The sequence below is a fragment of the Podarcis melisellensis genome (assembly GCF_964234715.1).
Source record: "Podarcis melisellensis genome assembly, chromosome: 1".
Classification (NCBI taxonomy): Eukaryota; Metazoa; Chordata; class Lepidosauria; order Squamata; family Lacertidae; genus Podarcis; species Podarcis melisellensis.
This window is the reverse complement of record NC_138528.1, coordinates 62,733,224-62,760,382: the sequence shown is the minus strand read 5'-3', so window position 1 is coordinate 62,760,382 and position 27,159 is coordinate 62,733,224. Positions and strand designations below refer to the sequence as shown.

The following is a 27,159-nucleotide window of genomic DNA, read 5'->3' as shown; positions in this document are numbered from 1 at the left end:
TGCCTTTGTCACAGTTGTCTACAAAATATTCTGTTAGTTTTTTTTGTCCTTTTTCAACTATTTTCTGGTCATCTAAGAGGTAATCTTTCATTCTCCATCTGAAAGTTCTTTCTTCAAGGCTTCTTAATTCAAATTCTATTGGGTTGTGATCAGAAATTACTTTCGGTTGAATTTCTATCTGCTGTGTTCTTACTGTCACCTCGCTCGAGATCCAGATCTGGTCTATCCTAGACATTGACTGATTCGGTTCGGAGTAGTACGTGAATTGTTTTTCTAGTGGGTGCTTGAATCGCCAGATGTCTATCAAATTACAACTTTTTATCATTGAAAAAAAAGATTTTGGTAATTTTCCGTCTTTACTTGTTCCTTCCCTGAGTCTGTCCATTTCTGATGAGATCACTCCATTCATATCACCCATTAAGATGATTTTCTGGTCTGCATATTCAGGAACTATCTTCTTGAGATTTGTCTGTTGGGTGTGCAGTTGCACATGTGTTTGATTATGACACACTGCTCTCATTCATATTTCATGTTAAACATTTCATGTTTTGAAAACCAGAAACAATTCATCTTGAACTCATATGTTCTCCCTTCCCCTTTTGATGCACCACGAGGAAAAGTTCGGAAGTTCTCACTGCTATTTATATTAACTGCCATTTAATCTAAACTTAAATAAACCATGTTTGGCTGAAACGGCTCCGCCTTCCAACCATAATTGATGGAGTCAGATTGTTTTAATCAGGCATTGTCAGGGGTTCAGGAGCAGAGACACAAGAGGGGGAGCAAATGGAGAGCGAGGAGGAGGAATCCGAGGGGGGAGTAGGCAGTGACAGTGGTCAGAGAGATTCCTCGAGTCTCACCAGCGAATCGGAAGACTCGCAGAAGGGAGCGCCCGTGGCCAGGGCGAGGGGGGTGCCAAAGGGGAAGCACCAGAAACAAGGGGCCAGCGGGGACTCATTGAGCAGCAGCTGGAAATCAGGACCAGCTTCCCCACCAGAGCACAGTAGGGGGGAGGAGTCCCAGGAATCGGGAACAGTGTTCTCGCCACCAGCGAGAGGAGATGAGTCAGGGTTGACCACGCCCACATCAGAGAGCGGGGGAACGGTCAGGAGGAAGGTTACCGGCTGGGCGCGCGCGCCAAGTTCAAATGTACAGGCGAGCGGCACAGCAGGTAGCCCGGATGAGGAGCCAGGTCCTAAAGCCCGCCGGAAGGAAGGGCAAGACTCAGGAGGGTCAGCGTCAGAAGAGTCCAGGAAGGAGGAAACCCCAGGGGGCAGAAGGACCCAGTGAAGAAAGGAACAGCGCAGGAGGTGGAGCCGGGCTAGGATCTTAAACTGGTGCGGAAGGGGTAGTGAGTCAGAGGGGACTTCGCCGGTCTGAAGTCAAGACGTAGGATTGCACGCTCTGGGGTTTGAAATGGAAACTAAGCTTCAATAAAGACTTTTGTACATTAAATCAACTGGGCGTTGGTCCTCTGTGAGCTGGGACCTGGAGGCAGTCCTGACAGGCATACTTAACATGAACCCTGTTTTGGTTGGGATGACACACTAAACAGCTGTTAATCTAAATGAGAAGCTTTAGATCCTTCTCATGGCCACAGCATAGAAAGAAAGTGAGCCTTGCTGACTCTTATTCTCCTAAAACTATACAGTTGTTTAGCATTATGTCCAAACATAATGATTGTGCCAGCTGATCCAGGAGCAAAGGATTGCACTAGTATGATTTCACTAGCCATGGTGCATGCACATCATTTATGGTGAAGGTATTGTAACCAGTCTGATGTAGAGCAACAGGGCATCAGGGAGCAGGCCATGGCATGCAGCCCCTCATTGCACATCGCAGACAGAACCAGTCTGCTCATGTGCCACAAACATCTGCATGGTGGTGCCCTGTGTGTGGCAGTACACCTGAAGGTGGGGCTAGTTGGCACATACAGTGTCAGGGGTGGGGCTACACATTGGGACATATGCACGAATAGGTTTACTCTTGAAAAGAAAAACCTCATGAGACAAACAACTGCATCTGCAATGGTTAAGTTATAACAAGTCTCAAAGCTGAATTCTGATGGATCAAACCATTATTTCTGAAAATACAGTGATGTGTAGTGCAGTGTGACACCTTTATAGAACGGATTTTCTGCTTTGGCTGCCAAACATCGGAATTTAAGCATGGGTATTATGTTAGCTAGACCTGACTGGTGACGACTGCTTTGTGTTGCAAGGCAGCACTGAACCAGTCCTAGCAGTGCAAACCTATGGGGATTAGAGAGGAATGTGCCAGGGGAGTTCCCTAGCAACAGCTCTTATTAAGACGAAATGTTAAAATGGGGACGAAACTGTTATGAATTAACCAATGTTTAGATTGTATGATCACACATTCCTTTTATTTTGGTTGCTTGTGATATTACAGTATCGCTGTTCAAGGGGGAGTGCGTAATGCAAAGCTTCTCTATGAATTAATTTTGGCTGACAGTGTTCTTAACAAGTGACAGTTCTAAATATAGCCTGATGAGCAAAACAGACATTGCCCTTAGGTTGGGCAAACCACATTGCAGTCACTCCCCCCACCCCTTTTGATATGGGAAACATAACAATAAAAGATCAGGAATGAAAATAGAGAACCAGTGCCCCTTCCCCCTTGCCCTGTGTTTCTCGCCTCTCTTAATCTTAAAAATGAATTTTAAAAGGCTTATGTGAGCATGACATAATTTTGCTCCAGATTATTTTTGTTCTCTTGCTCTGTTGAACAGTATGTGACAGTGTGCAAGTCAGTCACCATATGCTCTTTGGAAGAACTATGAACATCAATTGTTGGCGCATGGTTCAAGATATATGGATGCCCATGTCTTTCTTTCTTTCTTTCTTTCTTTCTTTCTTTCTTTCTTTCTTTCTTTCTTTCTTTCTTTCTTTCTTTCTTTCTTTCTTTCTTTCTTTCTTCCTTCTGGATCAGGCCAATGGCTCATCTAGCCCAGCATCTTGTTCTCACAGTGGCCAACCAGATGACCATGTGAAACCCAGAAGCAGGACCTGAGGACAAAAGTACTCTCCATCTCTAAATATAAATATCTCTAAATATAAATATAAGATAAAAAACAAATAAAATAAAACCTACATATAGCAACAGTGTTTGTTAAGTCCATAAATTGCCATATAGCATATGTTCAACACAAAAAAACAGTGACAATTTGTTGCTGGCAAAGGACAACTGGACATATAAAGGGCCGCATTACCTTCAGTAGCTTAGGGCCTCATCAAACCTAAATTCAGCCCTGTTTCCAGCAGTTGGTATTTGGAAGCATTACTGCCTGGGCAGGTAGTTCCAGAATCTGCAGACTATGGCTACTTTTATCAAATTTAAATTTCCAAGGTAACTCCACACTTGCTGTGGCATATGTGATTGCATGTTGTACACCTTCTTCCCAACAGCAAACATGCACATGTACCGTATTTTTCGCGCTATAGGACGCATTTCCCCCCTCCAAAAATGAAGGGGAAACCTTTGTGCGTCCTATGGGGCGAATGCAGGCTTTCGCTGAAGCTTGGAGAGTGAGAGGGGTCGGTGTGCAACGACCCCTCTCGCTCTCCAGGCTTCAGGAAGCTATCAGCAAGCCTGGGGAGCCCATGGGAGTTCTCACAGGGCCCCCTAGGCTGCGGATAGCAGCCTGCTGGCCGGAACGCGGGGGCGCGCTGAAGCAGAGCGCCCAGCGCTTAGGGCAGACATCTGTAGCGTACGGAGCCCTACGGGAGTTCCCGCAGGGCTCCCTAGGCTGCGGATAGCAGCCTGCTGCCCGGAGAGCAGGGAGGGGTGTTAAATTCCCCCCCCAAAAAAACTAGGTGCGTCCTATGGGCTGGTGCGTCCTATAGGGTGAAAAATACGGTATTTTAAAATACCTGTGGGCATCCATTTGGGGATGCTAGAGGTTTGGTTTCATCATCAGGCAGAATGAGATGGTAGTTCAGGTAGAGACCACAAAGGTGTTAGAGGACAGAGCAGTGTGGGTTGCATGGGCTGGCATACCCCAAGCTACTTGCTGCGCCAGGTGCAGTGGCGGATATTGCCAAGGGCTCTCCCCTCCCGTCTGACAGAAATAGCAGCAGCAAATGCAGAGCAGGGAGACATGGCAAAAGCTTGGGAGTTCTTCTGGCTGCTCACCCTTTCTTGTCACTGAAAACAGCCCCACTTGCCTGAGAAGGCCAGCTGTTGAAAACCAGTGGGTAGTGAGTCCTCCCCCAGGAACGACCCAGTTGCTCTCCCCTCTTGCAAAGATGGCAGAAAATGTATGCTATTGTTCAACAATCATGTGTGCCAGATAGAGCCTTCAGCCCAGAATGGGAACAAAGGAGGAACAAAGTCACCTCAACTAAAGCTTACATTTGTCCTATTGATGAAGAAGATCACAGTCAATGGGAATAATTATGGCACCACTAGCAACTGCAGAGATGGTGCAAGGAAAATTCAAGAGGTCTAATCAATCTACTGCAGTTCCAAATAAAAATTACCATCCAGATTCAGCAGACTGGACAGTCCCAGAAGAAGAGGATTTGTTGAGTAATTATATTAACCTACCAGATAAAAAGGAACACGGGTGGTGCTATGGGTTAAACCACAGAGCCTAGGACTTGCCGATCGGAAGGTTGGCGTTTTGAATCCCCGCGACGGGGTGAGCTCCCGTTGCTCGGTCCCTGCTCCTGCCCACCTAGCAGTTCGAAAGCATGTCAAAGTGCAAGTAGATAAATAGGTACCGCTCTGGCGGGAAGGTAAACTGCATTTCCGTGTGCTGCTCTGGTTCGCCAGAAGCAGCTTAGTCATGCTGGCCACATGACCCAGAAGCTGTACGCTTGCTCCCTTGGCCAATAAAGCGAGATGAGCGCCACAACCCCAGAGTAGGTCACGACTGGACCTAATGGTCAGGGGTCCCTTTACCTTTACCAGATGAAAAGCAAAGTGATATTCTCACCAAACTAGCTAAGTTACAGTCCAGGTTGACCCAAATACAACAGCATGGACAACAAAACGTTGGTGAAACAATTGATAATCAAGCCTTTCACCCACAAGCTGTTTCTCCAAAATGTATGGTTAAAAAGAAAGTTGCCAGAGGAACGTTTAAGTGCATAGATGCAGAGCTGCAAACTCAACCCCCCCTTGGAATATGATATGGTGAGGGACAATCCTGATCGTGTGACTATGAATTCCTGGCTGAGCTACTGGAATTTAGCTCCAAGTGAAATACGCAGTCCTCTCCAGAGAATCAGAAAGGATACTAACACCACTGAATCGGTTCCCACTGATAAGATGAAATTAGGGAGCTGGACAAAGTGGAAATGACAAGCACAGAGCCTTAAAGGAATTGGGGCTAAAACTGATGTCATGGAACATAGCAAGCTGGTGTTCAAAGCAAAATAATAAACAGCTGATGAACTATTTTGAGCAATGTGATATTATTCTGCTATAAGAAACATGGCACAATGGCTCTGTAATGCTTAATGGATACAAGTGTCACTCATTGACAGCCACTCCCTCAATGAAAGGTGGTAGGGCCAGCAGAGGTTTAGCATGTTTCACTTCCACAAAGTAGAATGCAAACTACAACAGCCATGATGCCATGTAAGCGGGAACAAGATCATTTCCCCACTCCTCTTTTTAAAGAAATTCAAAAATTGAGAGTTTCAGCCGAGGAAAGGCTACATGGATGCTTTTCTAGATTGATCTAGCATACAAGATTTGACACACGTGAAGGCTAAAATTCAGACAAGAAGATGGAATTATTATTTTTCTCACAATGGTGGGAGGTGGATAGAGGAAATCTGGGAAAGGAGCTTGTCTGAACCAAATCACAGTGCAATCTGTTGCTGCTATGGTGGCATTCTCCTGACAGACATGAAGTAGTATTGCTGTTGGTTTAGGAAGGCCCACCATCCTACAGACAGGTGACATGATGACAGTGAAGTAAAAGCCCCCCCTCCCCTTTGGTGCTTCTGTTTCAACACGAAAGAATATAGCTGACACAATGTCTTGACTGCAATGTGAACATAAGAATGATCAAAGAGCAGTTAAACAGGATTCCACCGGCTTGGCTTTGCTGAAGCAGAGAGATCTGCTGCCTCATTTGCCACCACATACATGTACTCACGTCCACACATTTCCTTCTGGGAAATATACTGCAAGAGGATAATTAAGAAGGAATATAATTGCTGTTGGTTGGGAACTTAGAGTCTGTATGTTTTGCAAATGGGGTATATCATAATCTGTTCTAATTGCATTACTCTTCATTCATGCATGAGCCGAATGAAAACACATCCATTTCCCTTAGCATATGCACCTATTGCTGCAAGTTCAAGGAGAAATGCATTAAAACAAACAAACGCTACCCAATTCAGTCAAAACTTTCTTCTATCGAACGGGGACAATGTAAGGCAACAGGCATGTATACCATAGGTTCACTTAACTATTCAGAAATTAACACCACTTCCTATTGGCAATATTATGCTCACCATGACGACCTTGAAATGTCCATTTCACAACACAGAGAATGCTTTTGGCACTGCTTAAGGGGAAGTTGGCTAAAAGTCACTCTAATTGTATTCTACTTCCAGCATTAGAGGCAGGGCACCTTCAAATATTAGTTACAGTTGCACTATGGTCCCACTTGTGGGCTCCCCTTGAGCATCTGGCTTAGCACTGTGAGAACAGCATAATGGACTGAACTGGCCTTTGGTCTGATCCAGCAGGGCCCTCCTTGTTAGCAATTCAAATCCATAATATTACCCATATTTTTGTTTCTAAATTCGTCATAGTTAAACTATCGGAGGAAAGCCCTGTTTTCACCATGTCCATTCTCTTATGTATATAAAAGCTGTGTCCATACATACTAGCACACAACAAAATCCAGGATAGGACCATACCATTAGCAGCAGGCTTGATTCTCTTAATTTTTTGTGTTATACTTGTACATAAATCAAAGTGAGAATAATAGGCTTGGGAACGTGGCAGAAAGATACAGGGCACGTGGAAGTCTACAAAATGATGGCAACTAAAAGAGACAAACAGAGTGTGAAAAGATACACCATATAGTAGCCTTTCAAACCGGTTGCCCTCTATATGTTTTGGACAAAAAACTAATAGACCTGGGAAAAAGTGTTGGCTGGGGCTGAGGTGTTGTCATTCCAAAAAAACTGGAGGGCACCAGATTGGGGGTGGCTTCAACTTTTTTCTTTTTCTTTTAGTCATAGAAGAAGTTGTTAGTATGCAAGGGAACCCTGGGTGCTCACTGGAAGGACAGATCCTGAAGCTGAAGCTCCAATACTTTGGCCACCTCATGAGAAGAGAAGACTCCCTGGAAAAGACCCTGATGCTGGGAAAGACTGAGGGCACAAGGAGAAGGGGACGACAGAGGACAAGATGGTTGGACAGTGTTCTTGAAGCCACTAACACGCGTTTGACCAAACTGCAGTGGGAGGCAGTGGAAGACAGGAGTGCCTGGCGTGCTCTGGTCCATGGGGTCACGAAGAGTCGGACATGACTAAATGACTAAACAACAAATGCAAGGGAGGAAATTCTTCCAGGGGTTTAAAAAAGAGAGAAAAGGGTATTGCTGCCTGTAATCGAATAGCCTAAGGATTTCTTTGTTCATTTATATATTTCAGATCAAACTAACAATCAAGATGCACAACCTTTCTTTTCGAATTCCAACTTGCCTAAATCAATTGACCAAGATAAAAATAATTCAGCATCCTGTTTTCAGGAGCCAATCAGGTGCCTGTGGGAATCCCAAAGCCAGCAAATGTGTGCAGTGCCTCTCATAATGGAGATAGTATTCAGCTTTCATGGCTAGCAGCCATTGACATACACCAGTTTATGCACTGCTTGATTGTAAAACAAAACAAACCTTAAAGCAGTTAACAAAAAGTAAAAAAATCACTGGCCCCAATATAGATATAGATATATAGATATCTAAATATAGATATATAGATATAGTTACATCTTTCCATTGTGAGCAGTGTCCATTTATTCCTACGCTCTCCTTCCTGTTGTTTAGCCAGTTACTGATCCATAAGAGGGACTTTCCTCTCATCTCCTGATTGCTAAACTTACTCGGAAGCTTTTGGTGAGCGACTGCATCCAAAGCTTTTTGAAAGTCTATGTACACAGTGTCAGCTGGGTCACCACTAGCTATATGCTTGTTGGCACTATAAAAGGTTAGTGAAACAGGACTTGAGTTTTACAGTAGCCATGCTGGTTCTGCTTCAACAAGGGTTGCCAAGAAGACTTTAAGTGGAGTAGCCTGGAATTTCCTGGATCCTCCCTGGATCCTTTCCCCCAAAATTGGTTTTAAACTGGTTACTTTCAAATCCTTATGTATAGAAGCTGAACCTAGGAACAAATTACATATTTTTCTTAGCAGATAAGCAATTTCACATTTGAGTTCTTGAAGAACTCGAGAGTGGATGCCATGCAGACCTGATGAATTGCCAGTTTTTGGTTTGTCAAAAAGGGAACTTTTTCTCTTGTCGCCTCTAAATGCCTCAGTTTCTCACACTCCCTTTCTCTGAAAGTTAGCTCAGGCAGAGTCTTGGATCTTCCACTGTGCAGACAGATGCAAAGATTTCACCCAGCTGCACTGCAATCTTATTTCTTTCCCTCCTTTAGCGCACCTTTGACTCCCTTGTTGTCCAAAAATTGAACTGCCTGCCTAGCCAGTTTCCCATTTCAAATATATTTAACGTTATTTTCACTGCTGTGGCGTTAATGCTTTAGTGATATGCTCCTCAATTATGATTATTTTTGCATCCTTTATTACCCACCTGCATTTCTTTTGCCGCAGTTTTTGTTCCGTTTCATTCTCATTTGGGCAGGAGTTAAAGGAAGCTTTCTAGGGTCTAATAGTTTCCTGTACTCTTCTCGATGTTACCTGTCCTGACCATAGCTGTCAACTTTCCCCTTTTCTTGCGAGGAATCCTATTCGGAATAAGGGGATTTCCCTTTAAAAAAGGGAAACGTTGACAGTTATGGTCCTGACATTCTCTTCACCTCAGTGGTTTTTTTTCCTGATCTGCAGTACGCATTATAGCTTCTATTATTGTGATGTTGAATAACATCCGAACATTTTAGAGAGATTTGACCCATATGACTTCCCCTTTCAGTTTCCTTTTTTTTAAAAAAACTCCAAAACCTTCCTTTTAAAAAAGATCCCTCTTTTGAAGTCAAAGAAAGTGGTGTGGTCTGATTTTATAATATTTTCTAATATGGAAAAAGAGCATGGACGATCTCCATGAACAGTGTATAGTAGCTTTTGGTTGATGTAGGTTCTCCTTTCCTTTTCACGTGATAAAAGGATTTTTATTTTTATGTATAAATTTTGTAATATATTTGCACTCAGTCAACTTTGAGAGAAATTAATACCTGCTTGATGTTTTGGATAAGGTGTACAGTGCAGTAGTATTGTTTAATTGGTTTGGGTCCTTTCCCCTATAATTATTGTCAGTTTTGTTTCATGTCCCCACCCCCTTTTAGTTTCTTTTCATGGATGGCTGACAATCTGATATTGTTCTGTTTGTATGAAGATTGTTTTGACAGCTGTAATAATTTTTCTTGCTTGCTTGCTTATTAGAAATCTAATGAAGATTATTTAGAAAGCAAAAATACAACCAAAGTAGTCATTCTCATTCCTTAGGTACGATCAGTGCTTTTTTCAGGGGGTACGCAGGGGTATGCATACCCATAAACATTTTGTGAATCTAAGTTTGGCCTCATTGAGGGTCAGTATTTCAATATGAGTAGGAAAATGAGAGCACCCCGAAACATTTTTTTTAGAAAAAAAGAGCACTGGGTATGATTCATCCTGAATCACATGCTCCTCAACTCCCATCAGCTTTCCTCCAGCAATCAGTTTAAAAGCTGCGTTGCTACCTATTTGATTTTGAGCACCAACAGTCTGCTGATTAAGGCTTCCTCGGATTGAGTGTCAGCTATAATTTCATTATTGACATTGGTGTGCCTTGAGTTAAATGAGATTCCTTGTATACCCAATTGCTCACTTGCCCAAATGAGGATTCCAAATATGATCAATTGTACTATCTGAGTAGAATGTTAAATAACTGTTCCCATCAAAATGCCGCTCTTAAAGAACTTTTCACGCCATCTCTACTTGCCCCTCTTTCTCCCCAACGTGATGTTGCTAAAGGGCAAAACACATCTTCTCAAGAGCCTTAGAATTAAATGCATCTTGGCTGACAAGCCACATCTCTCCATGTCATGTCCTGTTCTGTCAAACTGTCCTCCAGTTATCAAACGTACCGCAACATTATTCGTGCTGGCCAGCATGAATCACCTGTCGTGACTGCTTTACAATTTCAAAAGAAAGGTGGCTTTTACAATATATCCTCTCCTCTTTCCTAAAGTTCAACATTTTATTATTCAATCATTTTTTAAAACAAAACAAAACAAAACAAAGAGCAGTGGTGATTTTACAAGGAGCAATATTTAGGAATTGAATTTTTTTTTTAAATCTCAATGTCAGTCTTATCTGGGTAGATTTCCCCCCTCTAATTCCTGTCCCTTTCCTTGTTCTCAATGAGAAGCGAGTAATTCCTTGGTTCCACCAAAACAATCTTTATATAATATATGCATTGGTTTAACATTTATAGAATCATCGAGTTGAAAGGGTCCAACCCCTGCAATGCAGGAATCTTTTGCCTAACATGGGTCTTGAACCTACAACCATGAGATGAAGAATCTCATGCCTTAAGGAGTTAGCTATCTGCTAACATCAACCCCTCTTCCCAGGGAACTCTGAGAATTGTAGCTCTGTGAAGGAAATAGGAGTCCGCTAACGATTCTCAGGGCCTTTAACAAAGTAAAGCCAACAATTTAAAGAGGTATCATAGAGCTTTCAGTGTATGGCGTGAATGTGGCCATTGTTCCCTGGAGAACAGGAGTGGGTAAGAGGTCTTACCAATATAGACAGATGATGGCAAGGGAGGAGGAAAGCTACTCTACTTAGCACTTGTAGTTTCTGAGAATGCTCTGGGCTGACTTATTGTCACTACAAGATATTGTGAAGACTTACAGCAGCAGCTGCCTGTAGCTCACTGGAATGCCCGAAGAAGCAGCCCAGGGCAGTGGTGTCAGTAGCAGTGGGTCTTCACCAGCTGCTACCTCCTGCCACCAGACGTCAGTCCCAGCTGAAATTAAGTCCCACTGATATAACTCTAGACTTGAATTTGGTTGAATTCTGGTGCACTTTGGCCTTTAAAGTGCTTAACGTTTTGACTGAATTGCATCCAATGTTCTTCTAAAATAAAATGCCCTATGTGAACTTGAAGGAAAGTGCTTTCAAGAAAAAATCAGCTGAACATTAAAATGCGGCCAAAACCTATATTAAATAGGTAATAGCCACTCACTGACTTGAGAAAAGTTCTTTACAAGCTGCAATAAAGAGCATGAAATCACTACAAGACTCCGAGTATATTTCAAAAATAAAAGTTCTTTTCCTAGATTTTTCTCACTGAATCCAACAGAAATCAATTGTGTTTAGAGAGCTTTCTGTAAGCCATTTGAAGGTATGTGTGGGTTGCAAATGCTGGGTATCTGCATATTCTCATTGACAGCTTTTGTGGTTTGATTGGTATTTTGATGGGATGGATCTGATAGTTTGAATAGTTTAAAGGTATTTTATCATTTAACCTAAGTTTCTGTGGGGATCCTAATGAATTCACTTGTGCAGTGGAAATTTGCCAAAGCACCGAAACACTGAAGGGCAAAGAATGAAAAGGTATGAAGGCACAAAATGGATTGCTGGCAATCTTAGCATATTTGTTTCTTCCACCAATCACTGAAGTTCTGCTCCCCCTAGTTCAATGAGTTTCAAAGCTCTTGCCCTTCTAGAAAAAAAAGGGTGGGATTTGGTTCAGTACTGATAGGAAAAAAAGGATGAGCATATTTCCAGTATGGCAAAGCAATATCCATTCAGAAAGGATGAGCAGAAAAAAGGAACAGCTGCTGCAGATGACACTGGCAGCTGGCTGCCCTGGATAATGGCAGAGGTCTCTGCCATTAAAGACAACAACAACAGATCATGAAGTCTCAAGATTGAGAGACTCAATGAGCAGAGAATGCTTTATACTAGAATTGTGCAGTAGTGACCTAAAACATTCATAGCAGAAGAGAATGAATGGATACATACACATATATGCATTTAACTGTGAAGATGAAGAACTGGTACATAAATATATTATTTCAGGTCAGAATTAAAATAATATAATAAGAGAGGCCTGGAGATGTCAGAACTGAATAAATCATTTTTAGGCTGACCCAGAAATAGGGATTCAGAGACCATTTATTATTTTAAATTATATTCAGTTTAATTGTTTAAACAAAATGAAAACTGAAGTGATGGACAGTGCCATGGATCACGGAACCAACCAAAAATTCCCAAAAGATTCACACTAACATATAGCACCTCAGTAAGCATGCATCCCACAGCAAGGGTGTTTCCCTGTTCCAAAACAGATAACACAAAATCCAGCTGTAATTCAGATATCAGAGGGCACCAGGTTGAGGAAGGGTGCCTTTTCCTGCAGAGTCTAGGGACTGAGTTTGGGATTCTTTCTGGGCAAAGTCTGTGGATGATCACTGAGCTACGGCCTTCTAACTGTAACTAGAATAAGATAAACTGATATTTATTTTTTGCAAGCAATTTTTAGTTATGAAATGTGCTTGACTATTCCCCCCTCTCCTTCAGATGTAACTGCATTCCTTCTTCTGAATCTAAGTGATTCTGCCTTGAACGAAGACAGCTTGGTAAGTAGGTTTTTAAGACAGATGGTATCATTGATCTGTCTCAAGGAGGACCGTTAATGAAAAACATATTGCTAAAACAAACACTTGAGATGAAATTAAATGCAAATAGACACAAAATATTTGCATCACACTAAGTGTGTTTTGTTATATCATTAATTGTCTGTTGCGCAAATGTTTATAATGAACTTTCCAGTTCAGTTACCCAAGACCAGCAATCTGGGCAAATTAAAAATATCTTGTTCTGCTTTGTTTCAGTTTGAGATCCAAAGGTTTTGATCTTTAGCACCTCAGATGAAATCAGGCCAGGCAATTTAAAAATCTGCCTAGTTCAAGGTGAACCTACTTGAGACTTATCCTTATAAGTGGCACCGGTGGGTGGCAGTGGTCCCTCAAGTACCTCCTATGGCACTTGTGAGCAGTCTCAGTAAATATCCCCTCAAAAATCCACAATGTATGTAAGGATGCTTGCTCTTCCTGCTCAGCTCCTGTTTGAACTGGCTCAACCTCTGCTACATGGAACATACCCCCTTAAACATGTCCACATTTCTTTGGAATTAATGACTGGACACCCAACCCAACCCAACCCCCCCCCTGCAAAGACCTTGTCTCTATAAGCAGTTGTCAGCAAAGGAGAAGAAGAAGCAGGCATAGAGAGAGAACAGTTAACAGTGGAAGGCAGAGAAGATGGGGAGAGCAGCTGTAATCTGAGCTCTGAACAAAGGGGAGACGAAAGACAGGGCCATAGTGACAGGCGGTTGTGTGAAAGCTCCAATAGTGAGTCAGATGTTGGAATGCAGGAAGCATTCTCTCCCTAATCTCATAGGATCTCAAAAGTGGCCGAACGGGGTGGAGCTCAGCCCGGGCAACTCCATCTTCTGGGGAGGATGATGAGTAGAGGAGCGCCATCCTAGTTTGTTGTCGTCTCGCGTTTGTGGGAGAGACCAAGCCATAACAGCAGTGGCTGATGTAGTTGGTTCCCCTCCACATTGTTTGCGGGGGGTGAGGAGTGATGGAAGGTGAAGTCTGCACTATTTTGTGGCCCTTCTCCTGTTCTTGTAAACATGACAGCCATTTTGTGTTATGCCATCCACCCATGGGAGCTATTTCCTGTTATGCCAACCCATCATGGCAGTCATTATATAAATAGCACCGACAATACTTTCTCAAAATGGAAAATGTGCACCTTGTTTCCATGCCAATATTTTCCCGGCTTTCATGGGTAACAATGCTATGCTGGGGAAGTTACCTTGTGAGCATCCATTTATGCTATTTCTGTGGTTCAGGAAGGAGTTGCACTGCAGCAGTTCCCATGCTGTGGAGATAAGGAGGGACACAAATTGTGATTGTGTAATGTGCAAAAAAGGAACTTATTGCTCCCATTCCTCTGTTAAAATGTATGTGCATGCATGTGTGCACCTCTGTCAGGGCACATGCATGCACACATGCGCTCTCTCTCTCTCTCTCTCTCTCTCACACACACACACACACACACACATTCGGCTTCTGGGAAGTCAATTTGTTTCAAAATATATATCACTATAATAAAGCTTGTGTGTGTGTGTGTGTTGGGGGAAGGGTGTGTAGCTTTTCTGTGAACAGAAATAAAATGCTTGCTTAATGAATGACTTGCTATGAAACACTCAAGCGGTAAGGTACAAAGCCATGCAAATGAAGGTAGGATATATAAAAACTAAGTGTGATTGAAGATTTTGCTGAATAAAATGTTCAATGACTTAGCATCTTGTTTAGTTTTCCTAGGTATTCAGCAAAACCTAATTAGAAGGAAAGGTGTTAATGGGAAACAGGCAAGAAATAGAACTCGTGATCAGAAGTGATGCTTCCATTCTATGTTCTTTATCAGAAAACATTTTTTTACCTGCTTAAAAAAAAAATTCACCATCCCTTCCTAAAGCTGCCCTCTTCTTCCCAGAAGGAAAATAAATGCTTCATTAATAGCATTCTTCCTTCTCATGCAGAAGCAGGACCATTTTATGCTACAGTATTTATAAATGCACATAATAACCTCTTTGTGATAGCAGCTCCCCTCCACTTTTTTATAGGTCATCTGAACAGTAAGAGGTTCTGAGCTTACACTTTCAAAATATAGATTAGAGGTAGAGAAGAGGTGACTGAAAAACTGAGGGCTTCTGAAGAGGACTTCAGGTGACCCAATTTCCCAAGTTTGCAATCACTGCATGGTAGGAGCCCTGTAAAAGTGGAGAGGAAGGTTGCTCCAAAAGGGATAAGCACTTTGACAGGTATTCAGTTCAGAATATAGCTCCTTTCACAGAACAAACCATGACTCAAAAGCAAGTCCCACTGAATTCCAGGTAAGTGAGTCTAGGTAAATGAGTCATTTGGGTGTGTCAAATGAATACGTGCAGGCAAAGTCCTGGTGGCACTGCAGCGGAAGGCTCCTCACCCCCAACCTAGAAATTGGCTTCAGTGTAAATAGGCTTGTTTCAGACATTCACAATAATATGCGTAGGTTGGGTGGGTGGAGCCTGCTATGGTGCTGCTACCATCCCTGCCTACACACAGTTGTTCTTCATAGCTGAAGAACTGAAAAGGTCTTAGACTTTCCATAATCAGTGTTATGGGTTTTGCTTTAGAAAAGCACAGATTTCCCTCCTCCCTCACTAAAGAGCATATGGGTAGGAGTGAAAAATAGCTGCGTTCAATTGCGAAGGTTTGTTGTAAAAAGAAAAAGAGAGATTGTTGAAGCAGCACAGCAGATTGCAAAATGAGAGCTGCCTGCATATTGCAGAACTGAAAAGTGTAAGTTGTAATTTCACTAGCTGGGTAAATGCTCTACATACAAACATATGCACACACACACACACACACACACACACTCCATGCCAAAGAAATGGAATCATTCTTAGATGCTCACTTGGGATTATAGGACATGGAACTCTTTGCTTTTGATGGGCAAGGGATGATCTGAGTGTTCAATACCCCCAGAATTTAGGAAGGTTGGTAACAAGCCTGCAGAGACAATGGGAGACCGGTCAGGTAAGTCAAATGTATCATGGGAAGAGGCTCATGTATGTAATGAAGATATACAGAGAAGGACAAATTATATATGCATTTGTATGATAATGCTAAAAGCATGTTGATTGGAAGGAGGCATGCTCAAGGCTATGACCCATAAACATAAAACCTTATCTAAGGGTAAGTAATTTTGTTGGGTTTTCGGTACTAGGAGTGAATGAATAAGCCTATCCATTGGGGTAGTCAACTTTGTGCCCTCCAGGTGTTGGTAAAGTACAACTCCCATCAATCTCAGCCAGCATGGTCAATGGTCAATGATGATGGGAATTGTCATGCATCAGGAGGGGCACTGTTGACTACCATATGTGATGAAGAGCCACAACCATGTTACTCCATCCCTCAAAGGGACGGATTGGCAGGAATCAAGCAGAAACACAGTAGCCAGTCGATGGATACTGTAAGCCCCAGTTTTCTCGAATCTTGTAAATTTGTGTGGCATGCTAACAGACATACACTCTGGTATTTAGTGGGTTAAACATTACTGAGAATATCTTAACTAGAAGAACCATTTAGCAATGGAATGCACACTGTCTCATTTTAGAATACTGTGACCCTCAGATGTTTATCTTTTTTTCCAAAAAGAAAATGCTGCTCTAGGCAATCCTTGCAGGATTTTTGTCTAAAAATTGAGACTGATTCACAAGTCACCACTTACATGCCCAGGAAATTGCCTGTGGGTATGTTTAAGCATTCTCCACAAAAAAGTATAATGTGAAGAATACGTACAGCTGCTTAAAAGTAATTCTTCGAGTGTGTACTTTCCGCTTGCCAATAACAGCAACGCGTCTTAGATGTAAAAGAGTTGTAATGAAATATAACGTATATGAAATATATACATTAATGTATGAATACAATGAATGAATGAAGTAGAAATTAAATCAGGAATTTGCTAGGGCAGAACCCTAAAATTCATGAATCTCTGCTTATTCTTCATTGACAACTATGACTATTCTCTTTCTTCCTGGGGTTAAAATATAACCAGGAGCTGTGTTTCTAATTATGGTTCATGCTCCAATTTTACAGTTACCCATTGCTGATAAACGGTAGAGAAATTTATAACACAGAATGGATAGAGCATTCATGGGTTTTGTATTTACTGCTCTATTCATGATTTAAAATATGCACCACTTCTTTCAGCAGTAGAGAAAGGGAGAGAAAATATAATGAGCTATGAGCAGACACAGGAACAGTTGCCCATGCTTCTTTTAAAATATTAACACCTCCTTCCCTTCAGTAGGACTGAAAAGCTCTTTGAAGGGTGTTCTGGAAAGTGTGAATGTACTCTTTCACCACTTCATCAATGTCAACTGCATTCTTTCTCCCTTTTGAATTACCCCACAAGAGAGCTCTAGGATAACTTTCATTCTGTTCACACATTACTTTTTTCACTGTTTATCTTAGCTTCCCAATGCTTGGGGACCACAAGCCTGACCAAAATCTCACCTTTAGCTCTGCTCTTTGGGAGACTTCCACAATGCCCTTCTGCAGTCTGCCTTGGTGGAAACAAGCCAGCTTCCGCATCAATGAATAAATGGGCATGGAAGGGCAATATTCATAAAACAGTAGAAGAGTGTTTTGGCCCCACACAACACACTCGTTGGTCACATTGAAATAGCCACTCTGGATTGAAGGAACTTCAAAGGGAAGCACAAGCATGAAGTTGCCCAATTATAATTTTTACAGAAATTCAATTCTATCACCTGTGGCTCAGATGACATGACAAGTTTTTCTCCTGCTACATGTGTCAATAAGTTCACCAATGTCAGACGCTTTGTGCTATCACCAACAATACTTTCTTAACGGTCATTGCTAACTGTAACTATTTTCTATTTACATAATTGTTATTATGTGTTCAATGTGCATGTAATTTCTCTCTGACTCCTCTGCATTCTGCCTCCCCAGAACCTTATGTATATATACTTGCCAGTTTAGGATTACACTTCATGAATCTGATGAAGTGGGCTCTACACTGCTAAATCTTATGCCATACTAATTGTGTTAGTCTTAAAGATGCTACAAGACCCGTTGTCTCTTTTGCTGCAACAGGTCAACTTATATGCCTTGTGGAAATTGCAATTCTTTCATTACCGGAGCATTTTGAAAAGGGCTACCTATTTCCACCCAGCTGAGCAGGGTTTAAGGATTAAAAAAAAAACTCTTTTAAATTAAATTGAAAGCCTGATTTTAGAAGACTTCTAAATATACCTACTCTAAACATGCCAGAGGGTACGAATGGCTGAATCTGCCAATTTCAGTCTCTTTAAGTTTTCCACTCTTATGTTCAGTTCTCCACATTTTCACATCAGTTTGCATTGAAAGAAAGAAAGAAAGAAAGAAAGAAAGAAACCACCAGGAAAATTTGCCAGCATTTTAATGGACATCTAACAGCTACATTTTTGTATGCAATCTAGCCCAATAGACACATATTGACTAGCACTTATTATTTGTTTGGGAACTACAATGCAAAATTGGAGGAAGTATGACACAAAGAAACTCAGAAACTCCTCTGTCCAAATCTAGCTAGTACCCTTTCTGCATAGCAGTGGCCTGGCTTCAGAACCTAGCTTAACTTTATCCAACTTGGTGACCTCCAGATGTTCTGCCTTCTTTCTTACAGTACTCAGGGATGATGGGGGTTGCAGTCCAAAAGCGTTTCAAGGGCACCAGGTTGGGGAAGGCTGGTGTAGCTCAACATTTCACAGCTTAGGGCTCACAGAAACAGTGATGTTTGCAATTTTATAAGAGTGAGTTACTAGCACATGTCTTACAATTGTCTGGCTCCTTTATGGACTGAATATACTAATCTGCTTTAAGATCTGTTGCTGGAGTGAAATCTGGATGCCTTTCTTGCTAGTATATTTAGCTTCATTTGTCTTTTCTCTCAGGCTTTTCCAGTCTGAAGACTCCTGTTCTTTCCCTTTCTAGCTTCCAACTGCCTGACTCAAGTTGCATTGCATTATGGAGCTGCCTATCTTTCTTGCTTTATTAATCATTCCTTTTATTTTGTGAAAGCTTTTTGGGAGTACCACAAATGCCATCTGCTGAAGCAAGAGTGTGTGAGTGCGCCATCTTTTTCCAGTGCTGTGTGAAACCCTCACTGTTTCTTAGACTATCTGTGTCCTCACCTAAGGATGGAAATAAGAAGATGCAAGAGGGCACACCTAGAGATGGCTAGTGACTCCAGTGCATGTTTGACTGTAAAAGTGACACTAGAAGAGAAGGTAGCCTAATGACACGATCCTAGACATGTACATTTCCAGTCAAGTGAACATAGTGCCATGTGGACTAGCTATGCTAGCTTGCAAAAGGAGATCGCCAGGCAATCCAGGAGATCCAGAATATGCTGTGCTTGCACAGGAAATTTCATGTGAGATTGTAAACCTGTGGTTGCTTACCTGGGAGTAAGCCCCAGTGGACTTGATGGGGCTTGCTTCTGGGTAGATACTTATAGAATTATACTGTTAGGCTGCAATTTTGTGCACAGAAACCTTATTGAACAGAGTGACACGGACTTCTGAGTCAATGCTTTTAGGACTGTACTGCTATGGATTTTCTTCTTCATTCCAGAGCTGATCAACTAGCAAAGAGTCATTGGAAAGGGAAATGCTGTACAGGTGTGCCCTCTTTTTCCTCATGGGTCTATAGAAACAGATATATCAGGGGTGGGGACACTGTGGTTCTCCAGGTATTGTTGGACTTCAACTCTGATCAGTCCCAGCCAGCCTGAACGATGGTCAGGGATGGTGAGAGTTGGGGTCCAATAATACCTAGAGGAACACAGGTTGCCTACCCCAGCTGATATATCACCGCCAGATATTTCTATCTTTCATGGCCCTCCCTGAAAAACACTCTATCTTGAAACTCCATTTGGTATATGTCACTGTTATTCATCTATAACTTTTGATCCATAGAATTAAGTAGTTGGGTCTGATCCTTGGTATTTCTTCTGTTTCTCAGTTTTAAGGATTTGGTATATATTCTTTTTTTATTTCTCCCACCCTCTCTTCAGAGTTGTGAACACGGACATGACATATCATCCTTTTTGTGTCTGTGGATACACTGCATATCACCAGGGCAAGATTGTTTGAACCGGTGCTTTTTTCCTAGGGTATGCATACCCCTTAACATTTTGTGAATCTAAGTTTGGCCTCTTTCAATATGAGTAGGAAAATGAGAGTACCCCCAAACTTTTTTTTAAAAGAAAAAAATGACTGGTTTGGACATACTGTATTGCACCAATCTTGGTTCAACTGCACTGGCTGCTAACTAGTTTCTGGCCTCAATTCAAAGTGCTGGGTTTGACTTATAAATCCTTAAGTGGCTCAGGACCACAGTACCTAAAGGGCTGACTCTCCCCATATGAACTGACCTGGACCCAGCGATCATCATCTAATGCCTTCCTTTATGTGCCCCAGTCACAAGAGATCCAGAGGGTAGCAACACAAGAAGGGGCCTTTTCTGCAGTGGCTCCCCATTTGTGGAGTGCTCTCCCCAGGAAAGGACACCTGGCACCCTCATTACATATCTTTAGGTGGCAGGTGAAAAATGTTTCTCTTCCACCAGGCCTTAGGCTGATTAATATCCTATACCCTTTTAAATGTGTTTGTGAGATGGGCTGGGGTAGGGTTATTAGTTTGTGCTTTTTTGTTCTTGTTTTTATTATGTATTTTGTGTTTGTATCTCTTATTTTTATGTTGTGAACCACTCTGAGATCTATGAATGAAGGGTGGTATATAAATTCAATAAATAAAATAAATATCCAGATTTGTTTTTCTTTCAGCACATATCTTATCCTGCATAATGAGTCACTCTTTTCAGTCATGTTTCTTAGGCTTTTTCATGGTTCTGTGCTTCTTTTTATATATTAAAAATGTCATAACACACACACACACACCAGTTACTTCTCTTCTGCCTCCCAAATATATTGCTTGCATTAAATCAAAATGGATTTCTTTCTGAGTCTCTAGGTCTCCTCTGAATGGGAAGGCTAGAGATATCAATTTTAAAACACAACAAATTGTGTAATTATTATATAGCTAACACCTCCAGGCAATAGGTGGTGCTGTTCCAAATGACTTTGTTTTTCTGTTAGAGCTTAATGAGGCACACTTTTTCAAACAAGTAAGATTAAAATTCAGGAAAACAGACAAGGATCAAGCAAAAATGTAAAGAGACTGCATATTATAATCAAAAAGTGATAAGATGATGCAGAAAAAACTCACACCTTCTTCCTTTAAGCTATAAATGTGAGAACTTGCATACAAAGCTTGTGGAGAGATATGTGTAAGTTCCACATATATTTGAAATTTGCACAATATGATTATCTTTCCAGTTTTTCTTCTCTCTTACATCTTACCCCCTCAAAAAAGGGGGGCTGCTATCATTTGTCTACTTACCTGGGAGTAAATCCCACCGAACTGCATGGAACTTAATTTTGCACTGTTGCAAAATTGCACTGTTGGCGAACAGAGGACTCATTTTCTCCTGCATCTGCACAATTCCCCTATCTTGTCTTTCTGATCAGACATTTAAATCTGCAATCATGCAATCGCTTACCAAGGAGTTAGCCCCATTGAATTCAAGGGGAAATACCACTAAGTAGACTTGCGAAGACTTGCACTGTCTAGCAGCTTTCTCTACTTCCCTGCCCTGCCAATGCACCCCTGTTGGCTTCCCCTAGATGTTGGAGCCCTGAGCAACAAAGTCCCCCCCCTCAGATTTGCATGGTGAAGGCACGCCCCAGAGAAGCCTCATTCCCTTTTTACACACTTTACCTCCTTCACAGGAGCAACAAGTGAAGGAAACTTCTGTCTCAGCCAAAACTACCTCATAGCATTGTTTGAAAGAAAAAAATGGCACAGCAACTCCACCAATGGAACAATTTCCTCCCGGTGTAAATAGTATCTTCCGAAGAAGGGTTATCCTCAGGGCTGAAGTACATAAGTAGACTACAGGGTGCTCCTCACATAAATGTAGCCTGTACAATGTACCCAGATTTCAGTCAATTACTACAGTGTAGTTACCATTTTCCTCCTGGAAACAAATCTTTTTACCTTTGGCCTAAAATGTCCCAGAAAAGCATTGAGTATTGCCATTGGAGTGCATTTCCTACCCCAGCCAATGTTAGTGAATTGGCATAGGAAAGTGGTCAGGGTACGGTTAAGAAAGGTTTGGGGTGTCAATAGGTTGGCACAAGCCATGTAATGTTGTCTTGGGACATTTCTCTAACCTTAGGACAGGTTTCTTAATGGGGTTAGAAAAACTTCCATTTGTTACTATGTTATTTTTTGTACACACACACACACACACACACACACACACACACACACACACTGTAAACCTCCCTGTGATCCTCGATGAACAACAGTTTGGAAATTTAATAAATAATAATGATAAAGGAAAGAAAGGGTTACATTCCCACTCCATGTCTGCTGTAAACTGATAATTATAAGCCACCCCACCCCCCGATTATAATTGCATTGAAGCAATTTGTATGCTAAAATCGGACACATATTTCATATTACTGTTTAGTTTTGCCCTGGAGGAAGATTGCTACTGTTTAGTTTCTTGGAGGAAGGATAAGATCAGAAAAGTGGTTAATAAAGCATCCATCATCCATACAGATGTTTTTCACAAATTCCAAGTTACATGTGCCAGTGACTCTAAGAAATAGGCTACATTAATGTTGAAATACTGGGCACTGGGAAACCACAGCTCAGGAGTGGATTATGTATGAGAGGTAACACAGTAAGTCTGTCAAAAATGGTAGCCCTAGGTCAAGTGTTGGACCGCTTTCCTCATCTCCTGACATCAGAAGGCTGAGCATTTCTATGCCTCCACCAACTAATAAAATATATTGCATGTTTTTTTGTGGGGTTTTCCCCCTCAGTCTTGGCAAAAGGCCTCCATTTTCAGCAGCAACCAATATTTCCTTTAATGTAGTTCTGCTCAAGAATTAACAGCTGAGGGCCAGAACTAAATATAGTAGTAAGAAAATGAAAAGAAGGCAGGCCTGGCCCAATACATTTTGCTGCCTGAAGTGAAGGACAGTAGTCTTTCTGCCGCCACACACAAAAAATCCACATACAGAAGCTGACCAGACTGGCAGCTGAATAAGACTTCATGCTAGCTGGCACTGGGGTAGACAGCTCTGTCCTCCAACATTGTGCAAGTATTACTTGCTCTCACACTGCATTGGCTATCTGGGGTAGCTGCCTTACTCTGTCAAATGAAAGGGCTGGCCCTCTCTAAAGATGAAGGCAAGGAGGAGTGAAAAAGGAACATTGCAAGGGCAAAAAGCTAGGACTAGCAGAGATGCTGACAAGCCTGAGTGGGAAGATAACATCTGATTATATCTCAAATCCTTACAGAGTGCATGAAGGGCATTTTTCACACACAAACAATCGTGATAAGAGCTGTTTGTGCCATGTGTGAGTGCTGGCAATGTGAGATGGGAAGTAGGAGAGATCCATTTTTTAAAAAACAACAACAACAAAGCTGAATGTAGCTAAATTCCAGTCAATGCAGGCTTTGCATTTATAATACAAAGAGATTTCAACACAGACAGGTTTAAGCCTCACATGCAACAAATGTCCCTAAGCAGGCTCATCTCTTTGTCCTAAATGTCTGAGGCACACTTGGCTGTGAGAGATGGCTGTGTCTGTGGCTGTGGAAGTTCCTATCAAGGGTAGGCCTGATTTGCCCCTTCCTAAATGGTTTTGCATCAAATAAATACCTTTATTTGGAGAAGCATTTGGCTTGTTTTTAGCTTAGTATAAATGATATTTTACACTAGAAGTTTGACCACAAACTTGACATGAGCCAACAGTGTGACGCGGCAGCTAAAAAAGCCAATGCAATTCTGGGCTGCATCAATAGGAGTATAGCATCTAGATCAAGGGAAGTAATAGTGCCACTGTATTCTGCTCTGGTCAGACCTCACCTGGAGTACTGTGTCCAGTTCTGGGCACCACAGCTCAAGAAGGACACTGACAAACTGGAACGTGTCCAGAGGAGGGCAACCAAAATGGTCAAAGGCCTGGAAACGATGCCTTATGAGGGACGGTTAAGGGAGCTGGGCATGTTTAGCCTGGAGAAGAGGAGGTTAAGGGGTGATATGATAGCCATGTTCAAATATATAAAAGGATGTCACATAGAGGAGGGAGAAAGGTTGTTTTGTGCTGCTCCAGAGAAGCGGACACGGAGCAATGGATCCAAACTACAAGAAAGAAGATTCCACCTAAACATTAGGAAGAACTTCCTGACAGTAAGAGCTGTTCGACAGTGGAATTTGCTGCCAAGGAGTGTGGTGGAGTCTCCTTCTTTGGAGGTCTTTAAGCAGAGGCTTGACAACCATATGCCAGGAGTGCTCTGATGGTGTTTCCTGCTTGGCAGGGGGTTGGACTCGATGGCCCTTGTGGTCTCTTCCAACTCTATGATTCTATGATTTTATTCTATGATTCTAGAATGGTCACATTGTGTTCATTAGTGTTCTCTACCTTTTTTGGCATGAATCGTACAGAAAATTACTAAATTAGTTCCACACTGGTTTTGGTCAAGAGTCATATCCATGGGCATGCCAGGTGAATGACTTTGGATTCAGCACAGCTAAGGCTGACAGGGCCAGCCTGCCCATGAGGTGGACTGAAGCTGCTACCTTGGGCAGCAGAATCCTGTGGGGCAGCACCCCCAAGGGCACCTTGCCCACCCCTGACATTACCACATGACCCCAGTAAGCAAAGCTTTGGCGAGGGGCTGGCACAACCCCATTTCTCCTCAGGTGGCAAAATGGGACGGGCTGCTTTTGAAGACTCAGCACTCTGCTTTGGTTGCTAATGCCAGTGGGAACACTGATGGCAGTAGATCTCTACCTGTGGAGCTTTAGGGTGGCACTGGGGTGGATTGCTGTACCCAGCATTCAGTAGAGGTTCAAAGGCAGACAGGTTCTACCATTAAATTGAGTGAGTCAACCTCAGGTAGCAGTTGATAGGGGGCAGACCCTCCCTCTGTTGGAAAACACAGTATCCTCCTGAACCTTCTAAACTAGAATGTTGCCCTCAGGTGGCATGGAGAACCCTATCTCATTGCTAATGTGGAAATAAGAGTGAACTGCCAATCTAGTTGGCTTCTATATGTGGATGGGTGGGGGAGACAACTTGCCCTTTGGCTCAGGCAGTAAAATGTCTTGGGCCAGCCCTGGCTACAATTACTCTGTAAGAAGCTATTCCACCCCCACCCACCCCTGCTTTGTGGCTAGGGTATGGGGAGAGTGATGTGGAGGCTTTATTTCTGCTTAGGATTGGGAGGCTGAGCATCAGAAATTGCATCCTGCTAGAACTTTTGCAATAATGGCATAGTTAAATCTTATTAGTGAATTATTATTTGCATAGTTCACACCTATGTATATCAACATTGGTATTATATTCTCCTCCATAAATGGTGTCAAATTCACTTGAGTGGTCAGTTTAATGGTTCGGTGCCATCATTGCTATTTCACTGCTAAGGAAATGGAGGGAGCAGAAGCTGGGGCAGTTTTAGCATGATAAGCTATAAATGTAGTAACAAAAAATATGATTAACAAAACAATAATACATTTTATCATGAGGTAAAGTAAGATCACTTTTAACTTAATAATAATCCAACCTTAAACATGTTTATTCCCATGAGATTGTATGCTTCAAATTATAATTTGGTAGTCTACTTTGGTTTTGTGATTCTTTCGGAAGCTCTTTGACACAGGGATTAGAGAATCTCATTCATTGATGCAGTGTACATTGTTCTTTTGAAGCTTATGCAAGACCCTAATCTTTATCTTTTTAGTTCTCTGACATTTATACCGGCTTGTATCCAACAGTGTCTCTCAACTGACAGTATGGCTTCCATCGGCAGAATGAGGAGATAAATAATCTTCAGATAAGTAATTTCCAGAAACTACAGCCGTACAGGCCACCCCTAAATCTGCTCCAGAGCTTTGAGGGATCTCTAAGAGCAAATTTAGGGGTGTAGTGGGGCAGCAGAGTAGAGAGGGAAATAGCTGAAAATTGCTCCCATTCTGTTGACAGAAACCTTACTGTCTACTGAACAAAACTGTTGGATATACAACCCACTGAATTTACAATCAGCTCCCAAGGCAACAGTCTGGCTAGAGGTTAATAGACTAGCATTGTGACTGTCCTTGCTTCTGTTCTCCTGCTTTGAGCATAAGAGGGATGAATAAAAAATGGAATGATTGGAACATTGACCTAACAGACAATGAGGAGCTTTATACTGATGTCCTTTACTTCATGTGACCCCTAAAATCAGAACCAATTCTAAAATAATGTTCTTCTGCAGAAGCATACCTGTGGACTTCTGTCGATGCCTGATTGTGAAGCCTACTTTCAAAACCCACGGGGATTCTATACTTTGATTTAATGTTTTCCCCCACATGTTTTATTTCAAAGAATACTCTGCCATTATGTACAGGTTTAATGTGAACCACAAGCCAGTGAAACTGAAGTCACAACAAAGGGTGGTATCATAATAAAGAGGGTGCAGAGTGTTATTTAGTTGGGAGATAAACCTGTAGTTCACAGGATATGTCCTTCACAGGCAAGCCTTATTCTCCATACCTTTATTTTGGGGCAATACTGATCATAGGGATGCCATACCCTTCAACATTTCTCCGATAATAATTAGGGTGTCCCATTCCATAATGATAATTTTACTATTTATACCCTACACATCTTCTTGGGTTGCCCCAGCCACTCTGGGCAGCTTCCAACATATACAAAAACATAAGAAAATGTTAAACATTTTTTTAAAAAACTTCCCTATACAGGATTATCTTCAGGTGGCTCAGGGATTGGATAACTCCATACACTCCAACATTTCTCAAGTGAAAATAGGGACATCCAAAGGAAAAGCGGGACATTCTGGAATCAAATCAGAAAGAAGGACAACTTCTCTGAATCAGGGACATCCCAGGAAAATAGGAACACTTGCAGGGTCTGGGAAGTAAATTCAGAACACCTTTACTTACATGCACAATTACATCACTCACAAATGTCCTCATGAAGCTACAATCATAGCAACATTTTTTCCTACTAGGACAATGATTATTCTTACATGACTACTACCGCTCTTCAACTTCCAGGCAGGTGCTTGCTTCTCTTAAATCAGCATTGAAAAAGCTTTCACAGCTATTCTAGCACACATTGTCAGTTTGGTCTCACTGATAACGGGAGGTGAGCGAATGTGACAAGGGAGAAGAAAGGACAAGATCAGTCATGACAGTTCCTCCCTCTGTGCAAAAGCAGGCCATCTTGC

General features: G+C 42.0%; 1 long non-coding RNA gene across 1 annotated transcript in view; it reads left to right on the top strand.

Moving 5' to 3' along the window:
• The window catches only part of LOC309353754, a 184,966-nt gene that overhangs the window by 24,395 nt on the left and 133,412 nt on the right, over positions 1 to 27,159 (top strand). Inside the window, exon 2 of the long non-coding RNA XR_014161998.1 lies at positions 12,740 to 12,798. This is a non-coding gene — a long non-coding RNA (uncharacterized lncRNA). The remainder of the gene's footprint in view (positions 1 to 12,739; positions 12,799 to 27,159) is intronic.